The sequence below is a fragment of the Corvus cornix genome, chromosome 2, assembly GCF_000738735.6.
Source record: "Corvus cornix cornix isolate S_Up_H32 chromosome 2, ASM73873v5, whole genome shotgun sequence".
NCBI lineage: Eukaryota > Metazoa > Chordata > Aves > Passeriformes > Corvidae > Corvus > Corvus cornix.
This window is the reverse complement of record NC_046333.1, coordinates 101755085-101771975: the sequence shown is the minus strand read 5'-3', so window position 1 is coordinate 101771975 and position 16891 is coordinate 101755085. Positions and strand designations below refer to the sequence as shown.

General features: G+C 39.7%; 1 long non-coding RNA gene across 2 annotated transcripts in view; it reads left to right on the top strand.

Annotated features, from left to right (window-relative positions):
* Nucleotides 1-245: 245 nt before the first annotated feature.
* The window catches only part of LOC109144212, a 50628-nt gene continuing 33982 nt past the window's right edge, over nt 246-16891 (top strand). For both annotated transcript variants that reach the window (XR_002044820.3, XR_002044819.3), the window contains exon 1: nt 246-475. This is a non-coding gene — a long non-coding RNA (uncharacterized LOC109144212). The remainder of the gene's footprint in view (nt 476-16891) is intronic.

The following is a 16891-nucleotide window of genomic DNA, read 5'->3' as shown; positions in this document are numbered from 1 at the left end:
AGCCTTTCTGTGGGGATTATGCTAAATTGACACCCACAGAGATTACAGTCTCCTCTTTTCATGTGGAGAGGATGTCATCCCACGTGTTTGTTTTTGTATGTGAGCATAACCCATGCTCCTGCAGTTCCTAAAATAGGTGGTTTTCTGGGGTTGGTTGAAGGATAATGTAGCCTGTGTTGCTGGAACTCCAGGTCTTCTGGTATTTTCATGCATGCCTCTGCACCTAAGCAGCCATGGACCTTTGTGTGTGTTATGTGCCAGACCTATCTGTGGCCCAGTTATCATGATCTGTGGTTGCAGGTATCCCTTAGTTACATCCACATGTGAGCCGGAGCCATACTCTGACTTGATGATCCTTGTGGGACCCTTCCAACCCAGAATATTTTATGACTCTATATAAAGATCAAGCACAGTGCTATGTTACTTTACCAGAACCCATGAAGCCTTTTGATAAGACGGAGCAAAACAGAAGGAGGTATGTGCTGCCCTTGCTGCTAAAGGATTTGTCATGGAACAAAATGTTTCTTTTCTCTGCATGACTGACATTTACTTTTTTAAAACTGTTTCTGTTTGAAAAGAATTTTTGCAACAAATTGTAAGTTTTAAAAAACGCTTGAGGTGATTAATTTTTTTCACTAGGAAAATTTTTGAGATATATTCTGATGTTTCAAATTTGCAGGGCTGAAAAGCTTGTGGTTCTGACCCTTTAATTATGCTTTGGTTTTGTTTGGTATTGTCCCTGTTTTGCAGGTCTGTATACACAGGTATGTAAACAGAGTGGTCATCAGACAGATGGGCAGGAACTCCAGTGTTCACCATCTGAAGTCCCAGTCTCCAAGACCACTCTCTATTTTATGTTACACAGTGTTACCTGAAAAACAGAAGCAGGCATTGGATATAGCTGTGATGAAGATGAGCAATTCACATAAGAGAGTCTTTTGGAGACTAAGTTTTGGCATTTCCAATGCTCATATTTGCCTTTTTCTTAAATTATAAACCTGGACCTTCTACTAAATTAATTTATAATGAGGAAGTTGTTTACAAGCTTGTTGCTGATTTAAAGTAATGACTTTGTGAGTGTATTTTTGGTCCTTTGTAGGATGCCTTTTAAGTACTGCCTGACAGGCAAACAGCTACTGCAACCATATTCTTAAGAAGCAGATGCTCAGGTGTGCTCTGGTCAGGTAGAAGCAGCCTGTGATATAATTGGTGCATGTAGCTATACATGCCACATTCATTGTAAGATGTATTACCTTCTCTTTTCTTTATTGTTGATGTAATCTCTTGAGAAAAAAGGTCTGCTGGCTTTATTAATCTCCTGGCTAAATCAAGAGCCATGTTAAAATTGTAATCAAGTGTTTCCCCACCACCAGACTCTGTTTAACTAAGTAGCTCATGGGAGAGGTTTATTCCCCTTTTATAGTGAGTTCAAGTGAGACAAAGGATTTGTGTGGCCAAGGACTAAGTGGAAAAGGCCAAGCTAGTCTTCTATTATTGTGCCCCTCTTGAAACCAAAACCCCAAATGGTATATAAAATATTTCCCTTCTTGAATTCAGTAATTCACAAAGTTATTTCCCCAGTTTTCCTTTACCTCAGCACAGGGCATTTTACTTTTAAAGTAGAAAATGTTATTTGTATACTTCTGTGCTTTCCCTCCCTTTTGTTTAATGTTTTTTCCAGGGATTACAGAGTAAGCAAACTCTACAAAAGTAGTTTGAGAAAGTTTAAAGTGCATTAAACTCCCCCTCATTTATGAAGGAGACGTCATTGAAGTGAAACATAGATATGTCTGGGGCTTACTCTTTCAGGGTTGATAATGAGATTCAAAACATGGGTAAGTTAATGCTCCTTAATTAGGCACCTGTTATGTTCCATTGTGATCAGTGCTTTATGGGACAAAAATGCCAAGTGGCAGTGACATTTTGTACAATTTTGAAAAGAACATTTCTGCTCACCCTTTGTATAAGAAATACAATGAGGCTGGCTTTAGTTTGCTAGTAGATATTTTAAAATCAGTTTGGGAAAAGTTATTCCATGAGGTAAAGATTCTGTTTGAAGTTGAAGCTGTTCATCTGAAGAAACATCCGTCACAAGACAAGAAAAGAATGATTTCCTTGTGACTGGGAAATCAATGAGACATCTGTTTTAATGTACAGGCCAGAAATAATGCAGTGAGTTCAAAAGGGAATCATAAAGAAGGCTGCTTTTTGTCTCTTCTCTCCAGAGTCTATATATGGCATTCAGCACAGTATTTTGTGTTAGCAGGACTTCTTAAGTTTGTGTCCTTAACTAAGTGGTTGAGGTAGACCTTTTGAGGACACTGATGTTTAGGGTTATATGAGCTACTGGGGATTTGTGTTTACTGACCTCATAAAAGAGCTCTATTTGGGCCTTGATTTTGTCCCTGTTTCCCAGACACAGATTGCTCAAACAGCTGATCCTGCCCCGTTCTCTGTGGGAAGCAGGAGCTGGAGGCTGTACAGTCTCTGGGATGCTTGGCAGGAGGTCGAAGCACCGACTCACGGTGGGCTTGCTCTTCCTGGAAATACTGTGCCTGGGCTGCAGGGTCCCCATTTGGAGGGATGCATGGACACATGCAGACATCACTGCATGAGGTTTGATTGTGTCCATTTGTCCTGCTTGCTTCCTTTCTCTCTTCTGGAGCCCTCTCAAAATTTGTTGGGTCCCTGTCTCCTGTCTTTCAAGTGCATATGCAATGAATTTAGTTTTTCCCTTGCAGGGTCTTCCTTGCAGTCTTTTTGGCTTTCCTGAACAGTAATGGTGTGGGAAGCAGCCAAAAAAGGGTTACAACCACTATACGTCTGCTTACACTGGAAGGACCCTCCCCACAAAATCTAGATACCCTGAATGAGACCTAACCCCTTACTTGTAAGGATTTTTGAGGACGAGAAGAAACTAAACATTGAGGACTCAATTACCCCAAGGCACATGGTTTTGGTAGTGTTTTATAGTTCCTTGGTGTGTACATACTGTGTAAGATACAAGACCAAGAGGAACCCCCAGGCATTAGGTAATGGGCTTGTTAGAGCTCCACTGGTATCTGTAGTGTGGGGTCTCCTTATAGCAAAATTGGGCTCGCAGATGCCTTTTTCCAAAGGGAGGAGAGAATAGCAAGAGGATATGTGGCTCTGGCAATGTTTGAAATCTGAGATCAATGGTCACCCTGGAAACAGCATGTTGAAAGTCTGAAAAACCTCCTGGCAGTGCGTGGGTGGAGTAAAAAAAGTCCTTGGGTTTGTGTGTGCAATTCCAACAAGTTGTGCTCGGCAGGAGGGAAAACAGCTACTGAGGGGACACACGCACACGTTCTCTGGGGAGCCATCTTATCACCCCTGCACACAGAAAGCTGCTAAAAATGATGATGTTTAGGACATGCCTTCCCTTGGGAAGTGTCAGTGAAATGAATGCATTTTTGTTTCTGTCAGCACAGTCCCATGGAAAAGAGTCTGTGGAGAGATGCACAGAACAATAAAACAAATAGTCAAAGGTGGGAGAGCTGTGCCCTACCAAAGGCAGAAAAAAAGCCGTGCTGCTCCCACTGAAGAAGATGTTTGCATTGCAAGTCCAGCCAGGCTGGTGACAGACCAGGGTCCCAAACCTCCTCAATCCCTGATGTCATATATGGAGGAATGATGCAATCTGATGTTTATGGATTGCCTGTTGAAGCAGACCCATGGGAGTCTCCCCATGAGCAGGAGTGGCACGGCCATGCCTCACGTACACACAGCTCAATGGCCTGACTTCTGCTCCCACAGGACAGCTGGTGGTGACACTTCCCTGCTGCACTGTTCAGCCTCCAGTGAGATGGAGTTCAGTGGTTTCCCGAGCTAGCAATGAGTATCTTGACATCGGACAGCTCATAAAAAACTTTTCTTCTATGATTTGGTCTAATTACGTCTTTTAACAATGTGAACTTTGACATCCACAATGCTTTCTGACTATGATTCCCCATTTTAAGCATATAATGCTTTAAAATACACCCTTCCTTTATGTACTTTGTACCACCTGGCAATGCCTTTCGATGCTTTTACTTCCTATATAATTTGGTATAATGAAGTCTTTGCTCATATCCTCCTTCTCACTCACTAGGTGAAGAGTCCTAGTCTTTTAAATCATTTTTTTCACAGCAGTTGCTTCATGATTTTTGTCATCCTTCTTGTCTTTTTGTGGGCCTTTTCTAGCTATGTTATATCCATTTTGTGATGGTGGGTTGAAAACTATATTCAGTATGCAGCAGGTAGGTGCACATAGACTAATGCAAGTGTTTTGATGTCTACTCCTTACCTGACAAATTCTGGCATTTGACTTGCTTTTTTGATGGTTATGGGGCAGTCAGGTAAATGGAATTACCTAGTGTGATCCTAAAATCTTGTCTCTAAGGGGCAATAGTGAGGTTTAAGTTAGGATTTGTTTAGTACATACACATTTATTTACACTGAACTTCATTTGCCATTCTGCCTTTGGTGAGATACTTCCTGGAAATCCAAAATTATCAGATCAATTTGATCTCCTCTGGTCCACACTTGTTGAATCCTTCCAGGAGCTGCATCAGCATAGTGATCTGACTTCCATCTACAAAAGCTGCATGGAGTCTTCTCAGCACATTGTGTTTATTTCTGTGCTCCCGTAATTATATAATTTAGAATAATTTTTACCAATTTACATGTGGTGCTGTGCAAAGGAAGTTCCCCAGTATTAAAATGTAGTGACTTTCCTTTCCAGGACTGGTTACAGGAAGCTCTGTGGATGACAGGGAAATCACACTATTCAAAGGAACCTGCTAAATTTCCATGTGTGTAAAGAAAATCACATTTTTTCCACTTTTTAGTCTTCACTCACCATTGCTATTAGATGGGGTGTGGGTGGACCCTACCATAATTTTCCTATTTTTGTTGTATTGACGAGCAGCCTTGCTGGAGCAGGCACTGAAGATTGGAGTCCTGTGTGTGTTACTTGTGAATACATCCCATGAAGTTTTTCTACTCTTTAGCCTTTAATGGAAGTAAATACTGGAAATGAGACCAGTGCTGAAATATTAGCTGAAAAATGCAAGAATTGAGGGGAGATTTAAGTCTTGCAGAACAAACTTGCAATTTCTAGTGTTCACTGGGTTGTTTCCTGCAGGGACTCAATAAATAAATAGAAAAAAAATACCCCTCTGGAAAATTAAAACCAGTTACTGTTTCTTGTTTCACTGTTTCCATACCCTGTCATGATTAAAAAGTAGCATCTTGCCTTGATTTGCCATCTTTTTGGAAAAAAAAAGTTTAACCAAAGAATTTTCCCAGACTTGTGGACTCCCTTAAAACATAATCTTTATTTGGCTTTGCTTTTTCCATGGACCTGGATAAAATATAGACTTCACTAAGAAGAGTCTGTTTATTTGGTACCTCAGAGACTTCTTTGACATGTGTGAAAATGTCCTCTGTGCCAAGGATGCACAAGCCTATGTGGAGATGAAATAAACAGGGAAAAAAAAGTAATCTGAGTGCTTTAAACCAGTGAGAAAGAATGATGTGCACAGGAACATTAGCACTGAGTTTGATATATCAGCTTGTGCTCTGAACATTACAGAATAGGTGCAATGCAATTTATTTTCCTGCTATTTGTTCTTTATTGCTTGGTGAATCTGTCAGCTAGGAAAGATAGAATAAATCTGATACTAAATTTAAAATGCATGGAAAACACTCACTTTCACACTTTGTGGAAATATATATATATATATATATATATAGATAGATAGATAGATATCTATATATATATATCAAGACTTTCTTTTATTTATGCATAAACTAATCCCACTGAATTCCAAGTACCTCATGTGAGTAAAGAGAGATATATATATATATACACATTTGCAAAATTCAGACTTAAGGGCTAAATTTGTTCTGTGGAAACTAATATTTTCATGTATGTCCTGTTTGTGTTGTTTCTTTTTGTTTAACAAATCATAATCTATTATTTATATTCTGTGAGAGACTATATTTGCATTCCCCCACAGCACATTTTATTGACTGTGGTGATTGTTTTAAGGAAAGCATTATATTCCCTTATTTTTCTACGGAATTTGGCTTAGCTGGAGCATCTGGTTTCAAGTGAAGTGTTTTCCTACCTACTTTTCCATCTGAGCTGACCAAGGTGTAAAAAAGTTAGAAGCTGGGTTCAATCATACAATGGGTCAAAACCTTGAATAAGGCAAAAGTTGTGACTTTTGACCATGGAGTCCTTTGTTTAAGCCTTAGTTGGCAAAATGTATCTGAAAACCTATGATCTGAGGTGAATCCGAAGTAGTTTTGAGCACAGGTCTGGGTGATTTTGATTAGATGTCTGTAACTATCTCTAGGCCAGCAGATTTTGATCCCTGCTCAAAATAGAGGTGATTTATCTATATCTAATTCAAACATGGTACTTCTGCATGCACTTTGTTTTATTTGAGAATGAAAACCCTCGTGGGTAAAAGTAAAGGTAAACTTTACATCAACTTTTCTCAGGGTTTCTTGGCAGAGACCTCAGAAAGAAATTCTTTCTATGGAAATGTTCTCACCTGCCTCCCTAAGTTACAGGGTTAATAGGATGTGTGAGCTCTGTGGAGAGTACGAGATCTTCATATTTGCTTATGGAGGGTTTCACCAGGATTGTGGTGGCATCCTTTTTTTTTTATAAAGTTAGAACTCTTTATTCAATAGGAAAGTTTTACAGAACTAAGCAGCAGTTAAACTACTGGGATTCCGCTGAAACTTTTTTTTGCATTCAAATTTAGAAAAAAGCTGGAAAAACCCCCCACTCTAACTGTAGAAACAAACAAAGGCATGAAAACAACTTACAGTAAAATTCACTTTCTGGATTAACTTTCTAGGCTTTTAGAATCATTAAGCATCCTTTACAGTAAGAAAAAGTCAATTTTCTGATGTAATCTGTGTGAGGGTATGCAGCTTCTTCATTTTGAAACCTGAATGTTTTGGTTGAACACCTACAGAAACAGAATCACAGAATGCTGGTGTGGGAAGCGCCCTTTAAAGATCATCCAGTCCAACCTCCTTGCTGTGGGTACAAACATCTTTCATTCGATCAGGTTGTTCAAGGTTGCTTCTTGAACACTTCCAGGGTGGGGCATCCACAACTTCTCTGAGCTATGAGTTCCAGGGTCTCAACACCCTCATAATAGAGAATTTCTTCCTTACACTGAATGTAAATCTGCCTTCTGGTTTAAAACCATTTCCCCTTGTCCTGTCATTACAGATCCTCTCCATCTTTCTTGAAAGGCTACAATAGTTGGTTCCTCTCTACTCATATCCAAACTTTCCATGTTGTTTACAATCTTTCCTTCTCTGGCAGTAGCTGTGATGCCTTTTCCTGGTCTTAAAATCAAGTCATACACGGTTAGAAGGGGAAAAGGGATTTTACCTTGGTATTTATTTTAAGGATCTTTAGATGCACACAACCAGGTCAAATGCACCGAAATGCACACCACCATGCCCCCCAAAAGATCAGGTATAACATTATAGGTTTTACTAATTAGCATATCTAGCAAAAATTCCCCAATGAGAGGCTGCAATGACCCCCCCTCCCCAAGGAGCCATCCCCTGGATGGTTCTATCTTCGTTTATAGAATGTGTTCTGGAGAGGACCTTGGTGTCTGGGGCACACTGATCCCTAGCTATGAAGCTTCTAAAATGTTTGGTCTCTTAGCTTGACAAACAAGTCCAAGAATGTAGGCAAAAAGCACTAAGAATACAGAAGTTGTAAAAAAGGTATAACAGGGGTATAAAATAAAAAGCAAAAAATCTTCATGGCATCAGCTGTTTTCCCTTCTCCAGACTTTGCTGTCAGAAGTGCCCTGTACACAATGGGGTGTGGTGCCATGTGCTCCACAAACAGCACAAAAGCAACAAAGTGTGTTGCCCTCCACTAATTGTCCTCTCTGTTGGATGCCAGCATGTGCACATAACATCATAGCACTTTCCAAGTTCTCAGATGATCCCTGGTATAGAGGTCCGTTTTCAACCCATGTGTTTATTTGTAGGAGTGGAGTCTCCTAAGGAGCTTGATAGTAATTCCTTCTGGCCTTTGTTTTATAGAAAAACACTTGCAACAAATGAACTTTTACTCTTGGAAAGCATATGTTTTGCCATCTTCAGTCTATCCTATTCTTGCACTGCACACTCGTGTGACTCTATAGGGGAGATGTCTTTTAGTCAGTGGAAAATAGTATTAATAAATGAATGATCTATAAATAAACAAATGGGGACTGCCTAAAGAGGAGTGAAGCTGTTTAAATTAGTACATCACCAGAGTAGCAGAATTGTTTCTGGGAATAACCCCCTATTACAAAACACTTAACTTTTTCCACATTTCATCTTCTGGGTACAATAGCCCTTTAACACAAATTTTAGTCCAAAATACAGCGTGAACTCATGTGGCTTCATCTAAAGTGCCGTGGAATTATATTGCTTCATGGTTTTTCTTTTTGTAAATTGTTATTTCTTACCATGTGGGCACTATAGAATGCATTTCAAATTTATTTATTCGAACTGAAATAAAAAAGTGGAAAATTCCTCCCAGCAGAGACTAGCACTGGGGCTTCACAGAGAAAGTCTTGATCATGTTGAATTAATGTCTTGTGGATTTTAAAAAAAATTAATTCAGGTGGCTGACCTAGTATGTATGTTATTCTGGCTGAAGTTAGTCACTTTGAAAGATTAGTGATTATATAGTCGAGCCTGCAGGTCTTAAGAAAAATTCTTGGCATGAAATGCAGAAAAACAACTTTATAGATTACATGTCTCCCTTATACATACTGTACCACATAAAAAAAAAATCAATTCTGTACCTATTAATTTGGCCTGAGGTAGACCTCAGTTTGGCAGCTTACCCCATCTAATTTGCCAGCTTTATAACATGCTGGGTTTAGTTACATTCTCAGTGGTGAGGATGACTATTTTTTAGGAGGAATAGAAGGGTACTGGACTAGAATAGACTTTCTATGTCTGCTGCCTCTTGTAATCAATTATTAGCAAGTTTGGGATTATGGTCAGGGTACTGTTTATCTCTTTTAGAAAAATATTTCTAATTTACAGCTAGGATGTATTCGTGATTATTTATACCTTTTGCTGTTATGCTGATCTTGTCTGGCAGTGTAAGTACCTTTTATCAGGATCTGCATTTGGTGTTCCCTGCTGTTTCTTACAGATAACGTTATATCTGCTTTCAGCCTCCTTTTTGCAGGGTGTATAAGTCAAATTGGTTTAGCTTAATCCATTTTAGGAATCCACACCTGTTACAGTTTGTGTTTTCATGCATGACTGGGTCCGAATGATATTACAGAGGCGGTTTCATTAAAGTGTTTTATAATGAAATCTGTATTCCTGCGGAGTAGGAAAATAATTTTGTCTCCGTATATATCAGGACCACATTTTTCTTTTACAGTGACATCATAGGTGCGGTTCTTGCTCTTCCTGTTACTGATTGACTCATTGTTTTTTCTGCTCCTCATCAAACTAGTGAAACCCCAGACTATGACAAAAAATCTTAGGGATTTCTAGCTTACTGACCTTATGCTTGGCACTGCTGAAAGCTGACTGCTTTCCAGAGCTCCATGCCTCGAGGTCATCTGGTTCTTCTCAATGTCCAGACAGAGAAAAACTGAGAAATTCCTTCCCTGTGCCCTGTCCCCCCACCCCAAAAAATGTTATTACCTTCAGGGGTGGATATCCATAGACCTGCCCTTTCTGCCAGTGGCAGCTTCCAGCAGCACGCTGGGACACACATTAAATACGTGCATTGCAGGTGGTGCACAAGTCAGTTTTTAGGTTACCCACCCTATGGCACCCTGTTCTCTTGATTCTGATTATGAGTCAGGGGCATGAGCAAAAAATACATAGGTTCCTGAAGAGCTCCAAGGAAACCTCCCCCCTCAGACCAATTGTTTTGCTGTCAGCACATCCTTCCCCGTAGTTACTTTTTTACCATCTTACAATTGTTGAATTCAATTCCCATTTTCTACGTCATAGTCTTTTCCCATATGACACTGTAGAAAGAACTTTAATGAAGTCCAGATATAGGAAAACTAGTTCATTTCTCTCATCTGGAAACCTATTATTCTGAAAAGTTCAACTTTTGGTAAACCCATCTTACTTTATACCCCCAGTTTTACTCTTTCTTTCCTGGGTTTAATGTCTGTGTTGACTTCAAAGAGTATTTTAAAACTGTGGATGAAGATCTGCAGTTCAATGGCTTTTAATTTTAAAAATTACTATTTCTCTTTTCTTATAGACAAAGTTTTCTGTCAGGTATTTGCCAAAAAAGTAGATTTAGTATGTCTTGTTTTGAATTAGATGGCAAATAGATCGAAATGGCAAAATAACCACAGAATCTCAAAACAGAATAATACTTCCCCAGTACAGAAACCACGAACAGACAAGTGAATTCTGGTCTTAGGAAGGGACTTGGAGAGCCTCACAACATTGACTATTCCTATAATAATCCATATGCAGACATACACTTATTAAATTGAGGCCTAACAACAATCTAATTCTGTGCAAACCTTATATGATAAACAAAACAAAGAGTGAGTAGGCAGACATTGTTTGCGGAGCCTGGGAGATGATATCCTTCAGCAAACTTCCTGCTGATATCAATGAAGTTGAGTTTGACACAAGTCAGAAAGCACTCATCAACCCTGAGGAATTGTTATATGTGTAGTCAGGAGATTTGTGTGTCCTCTTGTATGTTCCTTTAATATTCCCACCCTCTTTGAACCCATTAGCCTGTTTCAACCAAACTTGGAAAGGCAGTAGTAATCAGAAAGCTTTTACAGCTCTTAAGGTTTAAACAGATGGAGGAGAGAGAAATATTGACGTTGACACTTAGAGAGAGGCCAGAGTAAGCACTGGTACCATAGGCAAAGATGTCTTAAATCCCCAGCACTGGGAAGAGTTTCAAGAGGACCTTGAATCCAGACAAGGAGGAATCAAAAAGGGAGCTCATGTGTCATTAGTCTAGTTTAAAACTGTTGACAGGGCCTGACTTTTGCTTTTAGCTTTGGGCATTCCCTGTCCTGTACAGATACCTCCTGTCAAGTGACCATGTTTGAGAAAGACCCTATTCAGAGTCATGGGATTGCAGGTTTTTGCACAGTAAGTGTCTCAAGTTTCTCTGGTATGGCTGAGAGCAACAGCTCAGATGATAGCTGAGCTATGACTGAGAAACCAAAAAAGATCCTCTTATGGCTTTCAAATCTGTCTTTGACATGGTCCAGATGATTCAACTGGTTAACTTAATTCTGCTGTTTTTCCATGTGCAGCTATCCACTAGACCACTTGTCTCACAGATAAAATCATGAATATCTTCATCTTTATCAGCTGCCAAGTTTTCCTCCATGCTTGAGTGGTCATACTCACAACAGAATATGAGGTCAAATTTTCTGATTTTCACTGCTTCATGACTAGAATATGAAAGACATTTAGGAAAAAAAAAAGTGCTTTTCTTCATTGTAATCTAGACATAGGATTTTTCTTTTCTTATTCTTCCCAAGATGGATAGATTTTCCATGTCTGTTGTCTCTGTCAATGGCACTTATTATTGAGCATTTAATATCTTCTTTTCCTACCTAGCATGTCATAATCCATGTTATCAGACATTTGTCAGGAGGGTTGGTTAGCTACCCATAAGCTTCCCATAAGCTTCTTATCTTTCTCCTCATTCATTTTTCTTCATTCGTGTTTTGCTTAAATTTTTCCTTACTGTAGTCAAAAACTCTGTAATGACTGTGATTTGTGGCTGAGAGATCTCTGCCATTACTTTTGAATGAGTAAGTCTGTAGAACTGTAGTTCTGATTGGAGGGAGGAAAGTAAAGGAGTGATTGGGTTAACCAAGGAGATGCTTGGAGAATGGGTTTAGAGAAATGGCCTGAGGAAATGGGATTGAGTTCATTAATTTCAAGTTCAGTACAGTAGTATCTGCTATTATAAATCTGGGGTAGTACAGTTAAGCAAGAGCTACACAAACAGAAAAAGAACAACTGTTCTTGCTGAAAAGTATCTAAGGATTGTTTTGTGTCACGATTTGAATAGAAAGTTGTGATTGCCATGGTTTTTTTTTTTAAAAAAAGATGTACTTTGATTTGTAAACTAGTTTTTGCCTGCAAGATGTGTGAAGAAAGTTCCTGCTCTGTTCCAAAATGATTGGGATTCAGCTGGAGTACAGTGTCTGGCTTGGGGCACTTCAACTAAACAAAAATGTCAGGGGTTCAGAAAAATAGAAACAAAATTTTAAAATGGCTGAACTAAGAGAAATACTGTAATATAGGAACCAAAAAGAAAGTTCAAACACTGGGCTTACTTAGCTTGAGAGGAGCTGGGATTGCAGTTTCCAAGTGTTTAAGTGACTAGTGCCATAGAAAAAGGAGTAACTCTTTCGCCAGGTCTCTGGTGAATAAGGGTGATTTTCAAAGGTTTTAAAACTGCAGCAAAAAGGTGCAGGGCAGGTTCTAGAAAAAAAATCTAGCAGAAAGACAGTGAAGTACTAGAATTAATTGGCTAGGGAGCACTAGGCTGAAGTCTGGAGCAAGAATAGCTCAGACAAACATCAGTAAGGAATGACAGCGCAAGGGTCTTGGGGGCAGAAGGTGAACCTCATTATCTCCTGAGGTCCCTTTTGGGACTGTTTTCTCAGTCATTGTGGTCCTCCTGTCTTATAAATCATTACTAGCTCTTAATATAGTCCTCTGTAACTGTACTGATGTTTCTATTGCTGGAGTTAAATGGGTATCTTAAGAAGACAGCTGGTTTAGTTAAATATGCCTCCAATTCTAGCTTAAAAGTTGTTGGAGTTCACAGAAAGAGTATAATCTTGACAAACATGATATGGGCTGAGTACAAAATGCATTTTGATGCTGAAGCACGTAAGAGTTGTGTGGCATATTCTGACTGATCTGCACATGACATAGAGTGCTTGTGGTTTAGTTACAGACCAGGACATTGTTCTTGCCTATTTGATCATCTGAAGAAAGAGCCAGGGAATACCATTTCTGGTCTCTCCAGCAAACAGCATTTGAGAGGTCTCAAAACTTTGATTGCTGATTGATGTGTTAAGAGAGTTGACCGAAGAAACCTCTAATATTTGCCTTTTAGTGAGGGACTCTGACTAGCTCAACATTCAGTATCAACAGTCGGGAAAAAAACATTGTTCCTTCTCTAGATATGAGGATATTGCAAAAGCCAGCACAATCTTGCTTTGACCTTAACATACAAAGGAATTACCTCTTTCTGTTCTGTCTCAATTAGATATGCATTTAGAGAAACAGTGCTGTATTAATCTTCCTTATTTTAAGTCATCAGGCATAATTGCTTGTATAGCTGCTGTATGCTGAGGATGTGGCTACAAATCTACATTTATTAACAGAATCGATAAATGATGTAGAACAGCTACACAACTGTAGTACTATTCCTACAAGGCAGCAAGATCAGATTTTAATACCTTAAAATGCTCTGCTCTTGCTGCATTAGATTTCCAGTGGCTGTAGATATTTTCTCCCTGCAGAGAAATTATTTGCACAAATTGCCATTGTCCTATGTGCAAGCAGAAGTCTCTGGGCTTGAGTCAGCTCTAACTTGCCCTGGTGCAGGGCAAACTGATTTCGGGTCACAAAATGAAGTTGAAAGGGGATAGACAGAACAACACTGCATGCTTGTGAATATGAGTAACTTTTCACAGCTCACGTGCCATTTCACAGTGTACAGTTTTTGGGAGTGAGTGTTAGTGGATGGCTTGTTTATATGGATTTTAGTGAAAAGCACTTTTTACAGCAGCGTCACTACAAACTCTGGAGGAACCTTGTCTGTAGCAATCAGCCTGACCCAATAGTGGGCTGCCAGATAGCGGTAGACCACTTTCACAAAGCTGGCTAGTAGAAGAATGAGCCTTTCCATATTTCTGTTTGCTGCCCATGCACTAATACACATTATTTCTCTTCTAGCCCCATAAAGATTTTTTTTCACTCCTGAGTGATTTCTGTGCTGAGGGCAGCACTTCTGTGAATTATTTGCTTCCTGTTGCACTCTCTTCTTTACATCTCATGACAGATTCAGTCAGTAAATCCTTTGATCCCCTTTCACCTTCATTTATAGTGATATGTCTACCAAGACTTTCTAAGGCTCTTTTCTTCCATGGTAAAAAAGACCACGACTCTTTCTCTACTAGAGTCATTCATAGGGCTGAAACAGTCTTCACATGGAGCAGGTACACCTGGAGAGACATGCTGGGAAATACCTAATGCCATCAGGTGGATTTCCAGTGGTGACTTGGGCTGTTGGGCTCCACAGTGGGAGAAAGGTCCAACATGCACTTATAACACACTTATAACACTTACACAACATGCACTTATAACATTTATAACCTTATAGTAGGTTTGGCAAGGACTTGGCTGGGTTTAGGTGGGGACACTGTCCCTTCTCGCTGTCTCCATGGGCTGGAAAGGTGTCAAACAAACTGTTGATTATCTGAGTTCCATCCAAGATGGAGGTGCTTGCAGCGTGGATTAGTTTCATTGCAAGGTCCTAAAACCTGGATGCTAGTGGGAAAGGATTAGTGATGTTCTGAGCTGGGGGTTAGGGTAGCAGGTAGAAGCAGAGTGAAATTTGGGGCTGAGGAAGAGTGGTTTCTAGACAAAAGTGTATGAAACTAACAGCTAACTTAAGAGCAAAACCAAAGTTAAAGGCTCTAAAGAGAAATTCAAGCAAGCTGGTAAGGGTGGTTTTAATAGTACTTAGGGCTTTAACAAACCTGTTAATTTTGGTACAAAGTAGCAGCCAAAATGCTTTACAGCCAGATGTTCAGGATTAGTGAGGGACTCCTTGGGCTAAAGGGAGGGATGAGTTTGTGCATTCTACCAGGTTTTAGTAAGATAGAAAGTAAATTTGGAGCCTTAGAAAACCATGAGGGGTCACAGGATAGGTGGCTCCTTGAGGAGTTTATTGTTTTTTCAGAACAGGCACGTATTGGTTTTGAGATATGATGTAAAGAGAAGCCTAAAGCTGACTTAGCTGACTTAGACATATGTAGGTAGGGCTGGGAGACACAGAGAAGACAAATGTGTCTGGCAAATACATGTGAAGGGTGCTTATTTGCCTGTAAAATGGGTGGGTTGATTGTTATTGCAGCACTGCTTTAGGGGAAAAAACTACATTGCTTTCACATTATTCTTTGAAATCTGCTACTGCCCCCTTGCTCTTCACTCTGACCTTCTTGCTTGTGAGAATCACTGAATGACCTTCTCCCCACAGCAAGCGCATGTTCCAAGGCCACAAGGCTCCTTGTGACTTAACAGTGCTCTGCTTGTCCTGACATGTATTTAGCTCTCCCACAGTCCAAAAAAAGAATTAAACACCCATCTTAGCTCTCCCAAAGGGTCAGCCTCCATTTTCTCCATTGCCTCACACTTCAAGCATCCTTTGCCCATCATGCCTTGCAAGAGGAACAAATCTGTCAGTCTGCAGCTCTTCCATTACCTTGGATGTATAATAATGAGAAGGTTCCTCAGTGAGAGGCTGAATGGTGCTTGAAGCGAATCTCTACCACAGGGTCCATGTTGCATCCCTGATTTGTGTGCTGCCATTTGCTTCTCCCTGCCTACTCTGCTATATTTATTCTGTGTTTTGGTTCTCTTTTTACAAACCTGGGCTCTTTCATCTGGGAAATAACTCTTATCCTGTGGTTGGAGATGCATTTTCCTGCTAATATTCTTCTTCAGTGGGATGCACAATTGTCATTTTTGTATAATAATGCTTCCGTGGCAGCATTGGTTAAAAGGAGAGGAAAATTTGCTATCAATCACATGGAAGGTGGACTGGGATTGTTTATTTAAAATCTGCTGTTGAGATCCTTGGATATCTGCCTGTTCTTATTCTCTGACACAACCACGAAGATGTTTGAAATCCTCTTTTCCTAACAGGAACTAAACTGTCAGTATGTAAGGAACCACAAGTTATTATCCAGTGTCACAGTGGGAGCAGCTGAGTCATAAGTGTTCCTGAAAATCTCATCCTGTTGGGAGAATGCATTGCAAAATGTGGGTAACAAGTGCAATGGCGTTTCCCATGGGATGGACCTCTTGAGGATGGAGATCCATTTAAGCTGTGTTATGTTCCTATTAGCTATCAAACCCACCTTTTTTATGCAATACTGCACATGCTTCTTCTCATAATCCTAATTCTATGGGTAGAGTTTCTTGGGAATGTTCTCTTGCAAGCACTTGGGCAGAGAAAGAAGAACTTGACTCCGTGACTGGGCAGCCTACCCTCGCTCCCTTCCTTGACAAATTTGCACTCGATTCATATTCCCAAGCCTTCAATCATCATCAGGCCTCGATCCTCTGTCTCTGCAGGGAGAGGTAGGCTGTGCATTCAGTGATTATTTTGAAGATGAATGTGTTGGGTAGTTTTGATTACTAATTTGCTATTTTGAGTCCGCGTTGTGCTTTGATGGCTCTTATGGGATTTTTCTCTTACAGTAAGGGACAAAGATCTAAGGGGTGTCTATTTAGTTTTTCTCATGCCATAACAATACAAAATGTCATCTTGACCTAAGTAGATACACGTCACCAGCCACATGGCAGTGAACTAAATCAAACAGTACCCTTCATAAAAATACTTGAATATTTAAGTGGACTTAAGGGAAGAGAAGCAATAAATGAAATACTTTTGGAATATGAAACTAGTCTGCTATTGCTTCATACTCAGTTTAAAAGCAAAACCATCTTAAAATGTCTCCTCTTAATTTTTTAATGCTTATTTTTAAGATCAGTACAATTAAGAGATCTCCATTTTCAGGCCAGTGTATATGTAACAGGTTTATAGCAAAAGGGCAATTAC